We start from the raw sequence: 13,947 nt of genomic DNA, 5'->3' as shown, positions 1-13,947 counted from the left end.
CCGGACTTTTCTAGAACCTTCTAGAACCTGCCATAAATGCACCGGATCATTTCCAAACTTGGAATATGACTTCCTATATATGAATCTTATTCTCCGGACCATTCCGGACCTCCTCGTGATGTCCTGGATCCCATCCGAGACTCCGAACAAAACTTCGAACTCCATTCCATATTCCATATCTACTTAAACAACATCAAACCTTAAGTGTGTCACCCTACGGTTCGCGAACTATGCAGACATGGTTGAGACCTCTCTCTGACCAATAACCAATAGCGGGATCTGGAGATCCATAATGGCTCCCACATATTCAACGATAACTTTAGTGATCGACTGAACCATTTACATACGATACCGATTCCCTTTGTCACGCGATATTTTACTTGTCCGAGGTTTGATCATCGGTATCTCTATACCTTGTTCAACCTCGTCTCCTGACAAGTACTCTTTACTCGTATCGTGGTATGTGGTCTCTTATGAACCATTCATATGCTTGCAAGCTAATTAGACGACATTCCACCGAGGGGCCCAGAGTATATCTATCCGTCATCGGGATGGACAAATCCCACTGTTGATCCATATGCCTCAACTCATACTTTCCGGATACTTAATCCCACCTTTATAACCACCCATTTACGCAGTGGCGTTTGATGTAATCAAAGTACCCTTCCGGTATAAGTGATTTACATGATCTCATGGTCGAAAGGACTAGGTAACTATGTATCGAAAGCTTATAGCAAATAACTTAATGACGTGATCTTATGCTATGCTTAATTGGGTGTGTCCATTACATCATTCACATAATGACATAACCTTGTTATTAATAACATCCAATGTTCATGATCATGAAACTATGATCATCTATTAATCAACAAGCTAGTTATACAAGAGGCTTACTAGGGACTCCTTGTTGTTTACATAACACACATGTATCAATGTTTCGGTTAATACAATTATAGCATGGTATGTAAACATTATCATAAACACAAAGATATATTATAATAACTATTTATTATTGCCTCTTGGGCATATCTCCAACAGTCTCCCACTTGCACTAGAGTCAATAATCTAGTTTACATATGTAAAGATATAACACCTTGGCCTTCCGGTGCTTTATCATGTTTTGCTCACGGGAGAAGTTTTAGTCAACGGATCTGACATGCTCAGAAACGTATGTATTTTGCAATTCATTTGCGTCTCAACGCATCACTCATTCTCCAAATGAGTCGGCATTAAATATGTTTGGTCTTCTGGTGGAACCTTAATTCTGCGGTCTGAAATATGTCACTAATATTGTCATACACAATATAGCTTCAAAGTTCTGACACTATCGGAACTACACCAAGTTCTCAAAGAACCTCTTGACTTAACATCCTCAGTCATTGTCAAAACAATGACATACTCTGCCTTCGTTTGTAGAATCCGTCACAATATTTAGAACTCTTCTAAATCTAGCATAGACAACTTCTAGCTCATTGAGCTACCTTTTACACAACACTTAGTCTAATTTTAGATTGAAATTTTATTTTTATATGAGACTAAACAAATATCGTTGCAACACCTTACAGCGATTTGTTTGTCATTTCTCCATACAAAACTATATATATATATCCTTGGTTCTTCTTAAGTACTCAAGAATATTCTTACTGTTTTTCAATGATCATCACATGAATCATTCTGGTACATGCTCATAATACTTTTAGAGCACATGACATCTGATTGTGTACATATTATTCGTGATCTATAATCACTCATGTGTTTTTACTCATTGAGTGTCAGATACACTCAAGTCTTGTTAAACCTTCACATGACAAGAACATTTTCTTAATATTTCTATATTGAACTACTTCAATATCCATTCTATGTACTTTGACTTAAACTTATTATGTGTTTCAATCTATCTTCATAGATCTTGACACTAAATTTGTTTCAGTTCATATCCTTTCATTGAAGTTAATTTTCAATGAAACCTTTTAATCAAGTATATAATTACATCATTTATAACCAACTATATGTCATCTACATAAAGTATTATAAATATGTCTCAGCGCTCCCACTTAATTTCTTGCAAATGCAAGCCACTTCATCGTTTCTGATGAAATCAAAAACTCTTTGACTATTTCATCTGGTGAAGATTCCAACTCCATGATACTCAGTTCATCCAATTGAAGTTCGTATACCTATTTAGTATTCCACGGACTAGCAAAACAATTGGTTGTATCTTGTATACACCTTTAATACACACGTCTTATAAGTAATGTGTTTTGCCATCCTACTAGCATATCTCATAAAAGAAATATGTAGTGATTACTAGAATAATCCACATAGACTATAAGCATTGCTACGGAAGATCTAATCTTATCGTAGTCAACTCTTTGAACTTTGTCGTAAACAACTTTTCGACAAGTCGAGCTTCTTCAAGGATATTTCATCCAAGTCCATCAATTTTATAGATCCATTTACTTTCAAAAAGTATTCATCTATCTTGGATTTCATGGCGTATAGCCATTTTAACGGAGTCAGGGCCCATCATAACTTCTTTGTTTGTAGTTGGTTTATCATTGTTCAAAATCAATCCTTTGTCCACAAATCATTTATTTGATCACAAAGTAAACCATACCTACAAGGTTCAATATGTACTTTGATCTCCATGGTTAAAACACTTTGTAGTCATGGGAGCCATGATCGTCGTGGCCGCTTCCGGAACCAATTCCGATGCTGCGCTACTCTGATCATTATGCTCAGGTTCATAAACCTTATCAAGTTCTATTGTCCTCCCACTCAAATACTTCGCTAGAAATAATTTCTTGGAAATAAATAAGAAACATCGACAAACACTTTTGTCTTTGTATCCATAGTGAAAAGAATTCCCAATCAATACTTTGGGATAACCAACAAAGACATTCATCCGATTTTGGTTGTAAACTCTTAGACCAAAATTTAAAGAAAGGACTATTAGGGTTTATACCCATGCCATAACTCGTATGGTGTCATTTCAACGGATCATGTTGATGCTCTATTTAATGTAAAAGCGGTAGTCACTAACGCATAATCCACAAAAAATATAACGGCATTCAATATTTTATCTCATCATTGACCCAACATGGTTTGGATACATCTCTTGGATACTCCATCATCATTATGATACTCCAAGAAACGTGAGTTGTAGAATAATTTCATAACTCTCTTAGATGTTCGCTAAAACTCGTAATTCAAATATTTCCACCATGATCCAATCATAGATATTTGACTTTTCTATTACGATGATTTCCACTTCATGCTGAAATTTATTTGAATCCATTCAAATGTTTCAAACTTCTTCCTTATCGAATATATCCACAAATATATACTCAATTCATTGTTGAAAGTTTTCATGAAGTAGAAGAATCTCCCGCACATAACTATGCCCAGTGAACCACATACATCATCATGTATTTTTCCACTAAGTTAGTTGCACGTTCAACTCTTGGCCTATGAACGGTATTTTAGTCATTCTCTTTTAGAAAAGATTTGCAAGCGCCAAACGATTCAAAAATCAAATGACTCCAAAAATCCATTTGCATGGAGTTCCTTCATGCGTTCTTCTCTAAAATGACCTAAATGGCGGTTCCACACATAAGTGGAATTCAAATCATTTTCCTTATGGCATTTTAGCGTCAATGTTATGTATGTGTGTTTCACCATTAAGATTTATAATAACTTATCCATCGTACATGGAGTAATGTCATAATTTGAACAACTCATTTTTCATTTGACCAGAGAAAAATAACAATTATTTAGTTCTTTATTATAAATTCTAAGGGCTAGATAGAATGCCAACGATGAACATAATAACACTTTATTTTTGTTCCAGACGTGCATTCCTATCATATTCCTTGTCAGTCACTTAGGCCATTGTATTCTTGTATTGCGTTGTTTTGTATGACACTTCATACCAACCAATATGGTACTAATACCCAAGAATTTCATTGTGTGACCAAACAAGGAATACATCCATAACATGTATATCATTTATATACACCTGAGCTGGACTTTCTAGTCTTTTCTTTTCTTTCTGCCAAAATATCTTTTGTAGTTTCTCTTTTAGCTTTCCTCATTATTCATAAAAACACTTCAACATCATTAACTTCTATGTTTGTTGGTCAAATACCAATAACCTTGAGGTTCTTACTTTGAAGTTGATCATCATATGACAAGTGTTTCAGATTTCACTTATTAGTAACTTTGTAATATGATGAACAATTTCACTCATAATTTTATCCATCATATCATGACGACTTTTCGGGACCATGTCTGTACATGCTAGGCTTGTAAAGTTTTAACCTTGGTATTCGCATGTGCAAATTTAGCTTGCACCCGTTGTATGCACACGTAGAATCTATCACACCCGATCATCACGTGATGCTTCGAAATGACGAGTCTTAGCAACGGTGCATACTAAGGACGATCACTTCATGAATATGCGAATATCGTTAGTGCCCCAATAGTTGGAGGATTGTGATGCCTGACGTCTTCAACCTTCATACATTCCCATAAAACTTATGAGTTTATGTAGTCTCACCAAATTATATTCTATCATCTTGCAATAAGGTCTTAGATATCACATATATCTTATACCTTGATATTTCTGAAAACTAAATTTTTAGCTCCTTACTTTTCAAACAGATTTGAACTTCAAGTTTCACGGAGACAAGATAACTTTAGGTACTAATTGAAACCATAGCTCTTTAAATCAACAATGTGAAGTTTACTAAAAGTTTGCAATGGGACTTAATCATTTCTTGATACTTTAACAATATGGTACCAGTCCGTAAAGTTTCTTGTCAGATTTTAACAGTATTTCAATCTCAATCACAAGACTAGCGCATGGTAGAAAACGGATGCCAATACTACAAAATAAATTCAAAATACTACCCAGACTATGTTCATGATAATTAGTTCATGTTTTAATCTAATTACTAATAAACTCCCACTTAATACAACATCCCTCATAGTTGTTAAGTGGTACACGATCCAAATCCACTACACCAAAACCGATCATCACGTGAGATGATGTAGCTTCAATGGTGAACATCAACATGTTGATCATATCATCCATATGACTCGTGTTCAACCTTTCGGTTTCCGTTGTCCCGAGGCCATGTCTGTACATGCTAGGCTCGTCAAGCAAACCCAAGTATTCCGCGTGTGCAACATGGCTTACACCCATTGTATGTGAACGTTGAGTCTATCACATCCGATCATCACGAGATGCTTCGAAACGACGAACTATATCAACGGTGCATACGAGGGGAGAACACTTTATTAACTTGATATTAATGTGAGGGATCATCTTATAATGCTACCGTCGCGTTCTAAGCAAAATAAGATGCATAAAGGATTAACATCACATGCAATTCATATGTGATATGATATGCCCCTTTAGTCTTTGCGCCTTCGATCTTCATCTCCAAAGCACAGACATGATCTCCATCATCAACGGGCATGATCTCCATCATCGTCGGCGTAGCGTCAAGGTCCATGGCGCCGTCTTCATGGTTGTTCTCCTCATGTAGCAACTATTACAACTACTTTGAAATACTACTCAACATGAAATTTAAAGACAACCATAAGGCTCCTGCCGGTTGCCACAATACAATAATGATCATCTCATACATATTCATCATCACATTATGGCCATATCACATCACCAAACCCTGCAAAAACAAGTTAGACGTCTCTAATTTGGTTTGCATATTTTACGTGGTTTAGGGTTTTCGAGTGAGATCTAATCTACCTACGAACATGAACCACAACGGTGATACTAGTGTTGTCAATAGAAGAGTAAATTGAATCTTCACTATAGTAGGAGAGACAGACACCCGCAAAACCACTTATGCAATACAAGTTGCATGTCGAGCGTGGAGCAAATCTCATGAACGCGGTCATGTAAAGTTAGCCCGAGCCGCTTCATCCCACTATGCCACAAAGATGCAAAGTACTCAAACTAAAGACAACATAAGCATCAACGCCCACAAAACAATTGTGTTCTACTCGTGCAACCATCTATGCATAGACACGGCTCTGATACCACTGTAGGGATTCGTAGCATAGAAAACAAAAAATTTCCTACCGCGAGAACGCGATCCAAGACAAGATGCAATCTAGAAGATGGGAGCAACGAGGGGATGAACGAGACTAACCCTTGAAGATTTCCAAAGCCTACAAGAGGAGGCTCTCGTTGCTGCGGTAGACGATCACTTGCCGCTTTCAAAAGCGCGTAGAAGATCTTGACGGTGCCACAATCGGGCAGCACCTCCGTACTCGGTCACACGTTCAGTGTTGATGAAGACAACGTCCTTCTCCCCGTTCCAGCGGGCAGCGGAAGTAGTAGATCTTCCTCGGAATCCCGGCAGCATGACGGCGTGGTGGCGGTGGTGGTGGAGAACTCCGGCAGGGCTTCGCCTATGCGCTGCGGGAGTATTATGTGGAGGAGGAGAGGCTAGGGTTTGGGGAGAGGGGGTGGCTAGGGCGCCGGCCATGGGCAGCCCTAGGTGGTGCAGCCAAGAGTGGCTGCCCCCTCCCTCTCCTCCTCATTATATAGGTGGAAATCCCCAAGAGTTGTAGTCCAAGTCTTGGAATAAGACCCCAACAACAAAACCTCCCATAGGTGGGAAACCTACTTAAGGGGGGAGTCCTACCCAAGGTGGGACTCCCACCTTTCCCTTAGGTGGGGTGGTCGGCCACCTATGGTGGAGTCCACCTGGGACTCCACCCCTTAGGGTTTGGCTGGCCATGCAAGGTGGAGTCCCTCCGGGACTCCACTTTCCATGGTGATTTCTTCTAGACTTTTCTAGAACCATCTAGAACCTGCCATAAATGCACCGGATCATTTCCAAACTTGGAATATGACTTCCTATATATGAATCTTATTCTCCAGGCCATTCCGGACCTCCTCTTGATGTCCTGGATCCCATCCGAGACTCCGAACAAAACTTCGAACTCCATTCCATATTCCATATCTACTTAAACGACATCAAACCTTAAGTGTGTCACCCTACGGTTCGCGAACTATGCAGACATGGTTGAGACCTCTCTCTGACCAATAACCAATAGCGGGATCTGGAGATCCATAATGGCTCCCACATATTCAACGATGACTTTAGTGATCGACTGAACCATTTACATACGATACCGATTCCCTTTGTCACGCGATATTTTACTTGTCCGAGGTTTGATCATCGGTATCTCTATACCTTGTTCAACCTCGTCTCCTGACAAGTACTCTTTACTCGTATCGTGGTATGTGGTCTCTTATGAACCATTCATATGCTTGCAAGCTAATTAGACGACATTCCACCGAGAGGGCCCAGAGTATATCTATCTGTCATCGGGATGGACAAATCCCACTGTTGATCCATATGCCTCAACTCATACTTTCCGGATACTAAATCCCACCTTTATAACCACCCATTTACGCAGTGGCGTTTGATGTAATCAAAGTACCCTTCCGGTATAAGTGATTTACATGATCTCATGGTCGAAAGGACTAGGTAACTATGTATCGAAAGCATATAGCAAATAACTTAATGACGTGATCTTATGCTATGCTTAATTGGGTGTGTCCATTACATCATTCACATAATGACATAACCTTGTTATTAATAACATCCAATGTTCATGATCATGAAACTATGATCATCTATTAATCAATAAGCTAGTTATACAAGAGGCTTACTAGGGACTCCTTGTTGTTTACATAACACACATGTATCAATGTTTTGGTTAATACAATTATAGCATGGTATGTAAACATTATCATAAAACACAAAGATATATTATAATAACCATTTATTATTGCCTCTTGGGCATATCTCCAACAGTCCGAAAGATGTTCAGAATAGTTCGGGAGGTGTCTCGCAAAAATGGTAATTAAAGGATATGTTTAATATGTTAAGTAAATGAATTAATATATTAAAATATAATTTAGTTAACTAAAGATATATTTTATTTAATTAAAAAGGGCCTCCCTACCCTTTATTGGGCCCCATATGGAAAGGGGCCCATGCGAAAGGAAGAGGGGGTGCCGGTCGGGCCAATCGGGGGGGGGGGGGGTGCACGACCTGGCTAAGGTTGGCCGGATGGCCGGCTCCCCACCTCCGCCTCTCTTTTGTCCCGCCTTGCCCCATTATGAAGCATCCCCCTCCCCCTTTGCCCCCTATATAAAGAAACCCATAGGGGTAAATTAAATACAAAACTAAAATAGAGAAATATCCCTCTCTAGTTTTCTCCTCGGTGCGGTTCTCGGAAGAATTGCACAGGGAGGGACACAGTTTCACCCAGTACGCACGAGCGCAGCTGGGATCCGGATCCAGAAGATATACTTCCGCAACTTTGCTCGATCGGATCAGGGAGCGTCATTGAGCACCGTACGTGTGAGAAATTACGAGGTGTTGTACCTACGACACTCAACGTCGTGGGAGAGGACTTCTACACAGCCCTGAGGTCGGCGACGAGAGTACGTCTACATCAACCACATTCTAGCGGAATGTTAACCTTTATCGGTCTACGAGGGTACGTCACCGATATTATCTCTATTACTACATTACTCCTTGGATAGATCTTGGAAATATTAGGGTTCTTGTTAGGTTAGGAAAAAATCAGATACGAACCCCTACATGAATCACCACGATCAGAATAATAGTGATGTGCATATAATAGCAAGATAATACCACATGTTTTACCAGATATGTAATATTTACCAAAAGGAACATTAGTATCCCAACTAAGCTTAGTGCTTCATTTAGTCCTAGTAAATTTACCTTGATAAATATGCCCTAAAAGGCTATACCATTGCGTAGTCTATCACTTCCCTAAAGTTAATTAGGGCGAAAAGAAATTCAATACGAGGGTTACTAGAAATACAAGTCAAGATAGAGACGTAATAAATATTATTTGAGAATCTAACATGATTGTGCATTCTTTACCAAAGCATATTAATAGGTCATATGTGTTCTTAGAGTAAAGAATACATAGATACTAAATTAGTGTCCCAAATAGTAAATTTACCTAATCATCAACTAACGAAGTATCACTAGTGGAGAACAGGCCTATTGTCGCGGGTCATTAGAGGCTTTTGTCCCGGCTGGCCAACCAGGACAACGGAGGCGGGATAAAAGGCTCAACCTTTTATCCCGGCCCGCTTACCAGGCGGGACATATAGTTCACCACGTGGCTGCGATGCAGGGGTTTGGGCTGGAGGACCTTTTGTCCCGGCTCGTAAGCACAACCGGGACAAAAGGTTTTATTTTTTCTTTTTTCATTTATATTTTTTCATTTTCATTTTCATTTTTCATTTTTTGTTTGACTCATTACTCTCTCACTTGGACCATTGTTAACACTAATTACACTTAATCTATACTCAAATTCTAGACTTCGTCACTTACCGGTCGGTCACCCATCCTCACACTACTCCACCCTCAACACGCTTAACTCCTCGGTTCTTTCCTGTTGTGCTCCCGCGAATATGGTTATACCTTGTTGTAAATACTACCATAAGATAATAATATAGCATTCCAATGTGAGGAATTTGAATATCTTTAAATCTTTAAACCGAAAGTGGACAAATAATATATGCATAACTATTAGAAAAGTGTGAGGAATTTAAATATGAAATAATTTTGTTTTATCCATTTATTAATATCATTATCAAATAATATATGCATTATTCATATAATATGGCCAAATAATTAATATCTTTAAATCTTTAAACCACAAGTGAACAAATAATATATGCATAACTATTAGAAAAGTGTGAGGAATTTGAATATGAAATAATTTTGTTTTCATTCATTTACTAATATTATTATCCAATAGTATATGCATTATTCATATAATATGGCCAAATAATTAATATCTTTAAATCTTTAAACCGCAAGTGGACAAATAATATATGCATAACTATTAGAAAAATGTGGGTAATTTGAATATGAAATAATTTTGTTTTTATTCATTTATTAATATTATTATCAAATAATATATGCATTATTCATATAATATGGCCAACTAATTAGTATATTTAAATCTTTAAACCGCAAGTTGACAAATAATATACGCATAACTATTAGAAAAATGTGAGGAATTTGAATATGAAATAATTTTGTTTTTATTCATTTATTAATATTATTATCAAATAATATATGCATTATTCATATAATATGGCCAAATAATTAATATCTTTAAATCTTTAAACCGCAAGTGGACAAATAATATATGCATAACTATTAAAAAATGTGAGGAATTTTAATATAAAATAATTTTTCTTTTATTCATTTATTAATATTATCATCAAATAATATATGCATTATTCATATAATATGGCCAAATAATTAATATCTTTAAATCTTTAAACCGCAAGTGGACAAATAATATACGCATAACTATTAAAAAATGTGGAGAAATTGAATATGAAATAAATTTGTTTTTATTCATTTATTAATATTATTATCAAATAATATATTCATTATTCATATAATATGGCCAAATAATTAATATTATTAACAATAATTTACGAATGTTCTGTAAAAATTTCACGGCCCTAATTCCATGATCTAAGAAAGCCTGAATAATCTGGGATGCAAGTAGGGGTGGAAACGGATCGGGTCTAGGGAATTGCTAAAATCTGCTCACTGTTTCATATTTCTTTTTCTTTTTCTGTAAATCCGATTGTGCTGAAATTTTAAACACTACTACAACTTTTCATAACCTGCGCACCCGTAAAATATGAGATCATTCTGAGGTGTTTAGGTAGGGTAAAAACAGTACTGTATGTGAGAAATTTAAATAACATATCCATTATTCATATAATATGGCATAGTTAATATCTTTGAATCTTAAATCATATTTGGGCAAATAATATGTCCATTATTATTAGAAAAATGTGAGGAATTTAAATAAAAATATAATAGAAAGATTTAATATATTGATCGCGACGATTCATATGTTCATACAAAGAAGGCACACACGACATGACGCCACACCACACCACACCACCGTGCATCTACTCATAAATATTAAATTGGAGGCGATCAAACTGGCTATTGTAGCCAAGTGCCCGGAAATGCCTCCTACCTAGCTCGAAGCCGAGGCGAGCGGCGAGAGCGACATACTACAGTTTCTTATGGCTCAAGGGAAAATCGCCTCATCTAAAAATTAGTGCCCCTTCTTCTGCTAATTCCTTGGCGGTCTTCGGCGGCTTGTTCTTCTTATTAAACTTCTTCTTCTGCTCGAGACCCGTCTCAATATAATGATTTTTCAAATCATACAAACTCGGAATCTGCTTATTTGGGACGGGGTTCCGGAGGATCTGCTGGAGGTTGATCGCAGACGGAATACCAATAATTTTGTAGGTATGCAACATATTCACATCATTGTGGATTGCCGCGCCATAGAATCTGATGTTCTTGTCCGCAAGAAAATCGATGAGAAGTTGTGTCACTTCATCGGTATGAACAATATGGAAGACCAAAGTCTCTTGCGCGACGGAGAGCTGAAGGAAGGCGACGCATTGATTAGCTCTACCCTCGCGAGGGTCGGTGAACTCGTAGTCCAAGCCCACGACCTTCAAACACAGAAAAAAAATTGCCATTGGGATTTGGGATTCTTGATATCTCTAAATTTTAAGCACCTTCTAAGAAAATGCTTCTTTGCTACATCTTTGGTAACAAAATCCATGGAAAAGCTAACCTTGATTTCCTCGGTGTCGAGGAAATCCCTCTTGACGGCGTGGATCCACCTCTCCACCCTCTTTGCACGGAGGTTGTACGTGACCTTGAAATTCATCTTCTCGATGACATCGTAGTAGACTTCAGATCGAGGGAAGTCGAGGGCGCACGCGAGCTTCACCATTTCTGGATCCATGAGAGACTCGAGAGAGGACCGGCCGGGGCGCGGGAGAGAGAGAGGACGGCGCCGGCCGGGCTCTTTTTTGGGAGAGAGATGTGGCTAATGGTGCAGTTTTGGTGGCTACGGAGATCTGAGTAAGAACAAGGCATGTATATAGGGGGGAGGTGAAAAGGCCATCCTAATGGCGCTGGCGGCGATGCAAATTCCGGCGGCGACGCAGCAACTTTGTTCTCTCTGTTTTCCGTGTGCAGTAATGGCGAGACGAATCAGTTTCCATGCAAGAACGAATGGTTGGACTTTATGTTCCGGCTCGTGTCTCCAGCCGGGACAAAAGGGCTGCCAGCAGGCTGCAAAAGGCCTCAGACCCTTTTGTCCCGGTTGGTGGCTCTAACCAGGACAAAAGGCCTTAAAGAACCACGACAAAAGGCCCCGTAGCTTCTCGGTGATTTCGGGGCGACGTGGCCGGCCTATTTGTCATGGCTCCAGACTGGGCCGGTACAAAATGCCTGAACGAAAGGCCAGTTTTCTACTAGTGTATAGCTAGACTTTTAACCTTGCACTAATGTAGCATCATATAAAAAACTATATGTGTTATTTTCCGTGTGAATTAAGTTCTATGAACTTATCTAATATGTCCACCTACAAAAGAGCATTATTCCATTAATAGGATTTTAAATTATTAATTATTCACCCATAAATTATAGACAACTAAAAGAGGTTTTCCCCACACGAGATTTTTTTTATTATTCATAAAATATATGGTGACTAGAACGGATTTAATCCTAATCTCTTAGTGTAAGTATTGAAGGATCCGTGGACATACTTTCTAGGCATTTTCAAATGTTGCCCTCGGATTTGTGAGGGCGACCTTGCTACTTTATAAAAAGGTAGTAGAATGATAAAATGAATGAAACCTAGTGATCATTTTTCTGAATTTCTATATTTTTGTTTTTAATTGATGAACCTTTTCTTCAATATGATGAAAGTATATTATTAAACCTAGTGGACTCTTTTGAACTTGGAGAACATTTTTTTCAAACATTGTGAATAGTTTTTCTAGACTAGTATCAGCTTCTTTTGAAAACCATGAACATTTTTTGACAATGTGAACATATTTCATAATATTAAAAGTTAAAGAAAAAAGAACAAAAGAACAAAAAAATAAATAAACCTTTTTACTTTTACTTAAAAATATTATAATGTTTTTTGTCAAAATCCTATTTATTTATCAAAAAAATCAGTTAAATGGTGAAAATGTCAAACCTCGTGAACATTCTTAGGAACCTCATGCACATTTTTCAAATAACAAACGTATTTGGAATCTCATGAAAATACTTTTTAACCCCATGAAAAAATACAACCCCATGAACATATATTTTCATCAACTTGGTGAACACTTCTCTACCATCATGAACAAGTTGTTAGACTATGAACTACTTTATTAGAAAACCATGAATATTTTTTCACAATAGGAAAATTTGAAAAATATATAAAACAAAAGGTGAAAATAAAGAAAGAAATAAAAGACACAACAAATATAAACACAAAATAAAAGTAAAAGAAATAAACATAAACATAAAAGGGAATGAAACCGAAAACACTTCTTGTATGAGTCGGCCCATTAGCAGAACCCCTTTAGCGGGGGGGGGGGGGTGGGGTTGAGCCACAATGGGCGTCTATTTTTTTTTCCAAAAAAGAGCGTCATATAGGATTTCCCATATTTTATCCAACCTTATAGTGACAAATTTGCTAGTTGAGGATCATGACCTAACCAATTATAGTTTGTCTTTCGGAGCCTTTCGAATTGACTAGCCCATTTGTGAGTTATCTCTTCTAATTTCTTCTTTTTTGCTCCCATTCTATTTCTTTCCTTTTCTTCTCTTATTCTTATTAAATATCTTATATTTTCATAATTGTATATTTGTTTCATTTACAAAAATCTCATTATGTTTAGCTTTAAAATTTTAAATTCTTTTGTGTATTTTATAAATACACTATCCTTGATGTCATTTAAGAAGATGCTCAAAATTATGTTTTCATAATAACTATTTGTTTCGTGGATTGATG

This window comes from Lolium perenne, chromosome 2 (genome assembly GCF_019359855.2).
Source record: "Lolium perenne isolate Kyuss_39 chromosome 2, Kyuss_2.0, whole genome shotgun sequence".
NCBI lineage: Eukaryota > Viridiplantae > Streptophyta > Magnoliopsida > Poales > Poaceae > Lolium > Lolium perenne.
This window is presented reverse-complemented; position numbering follows the sequence as displayed.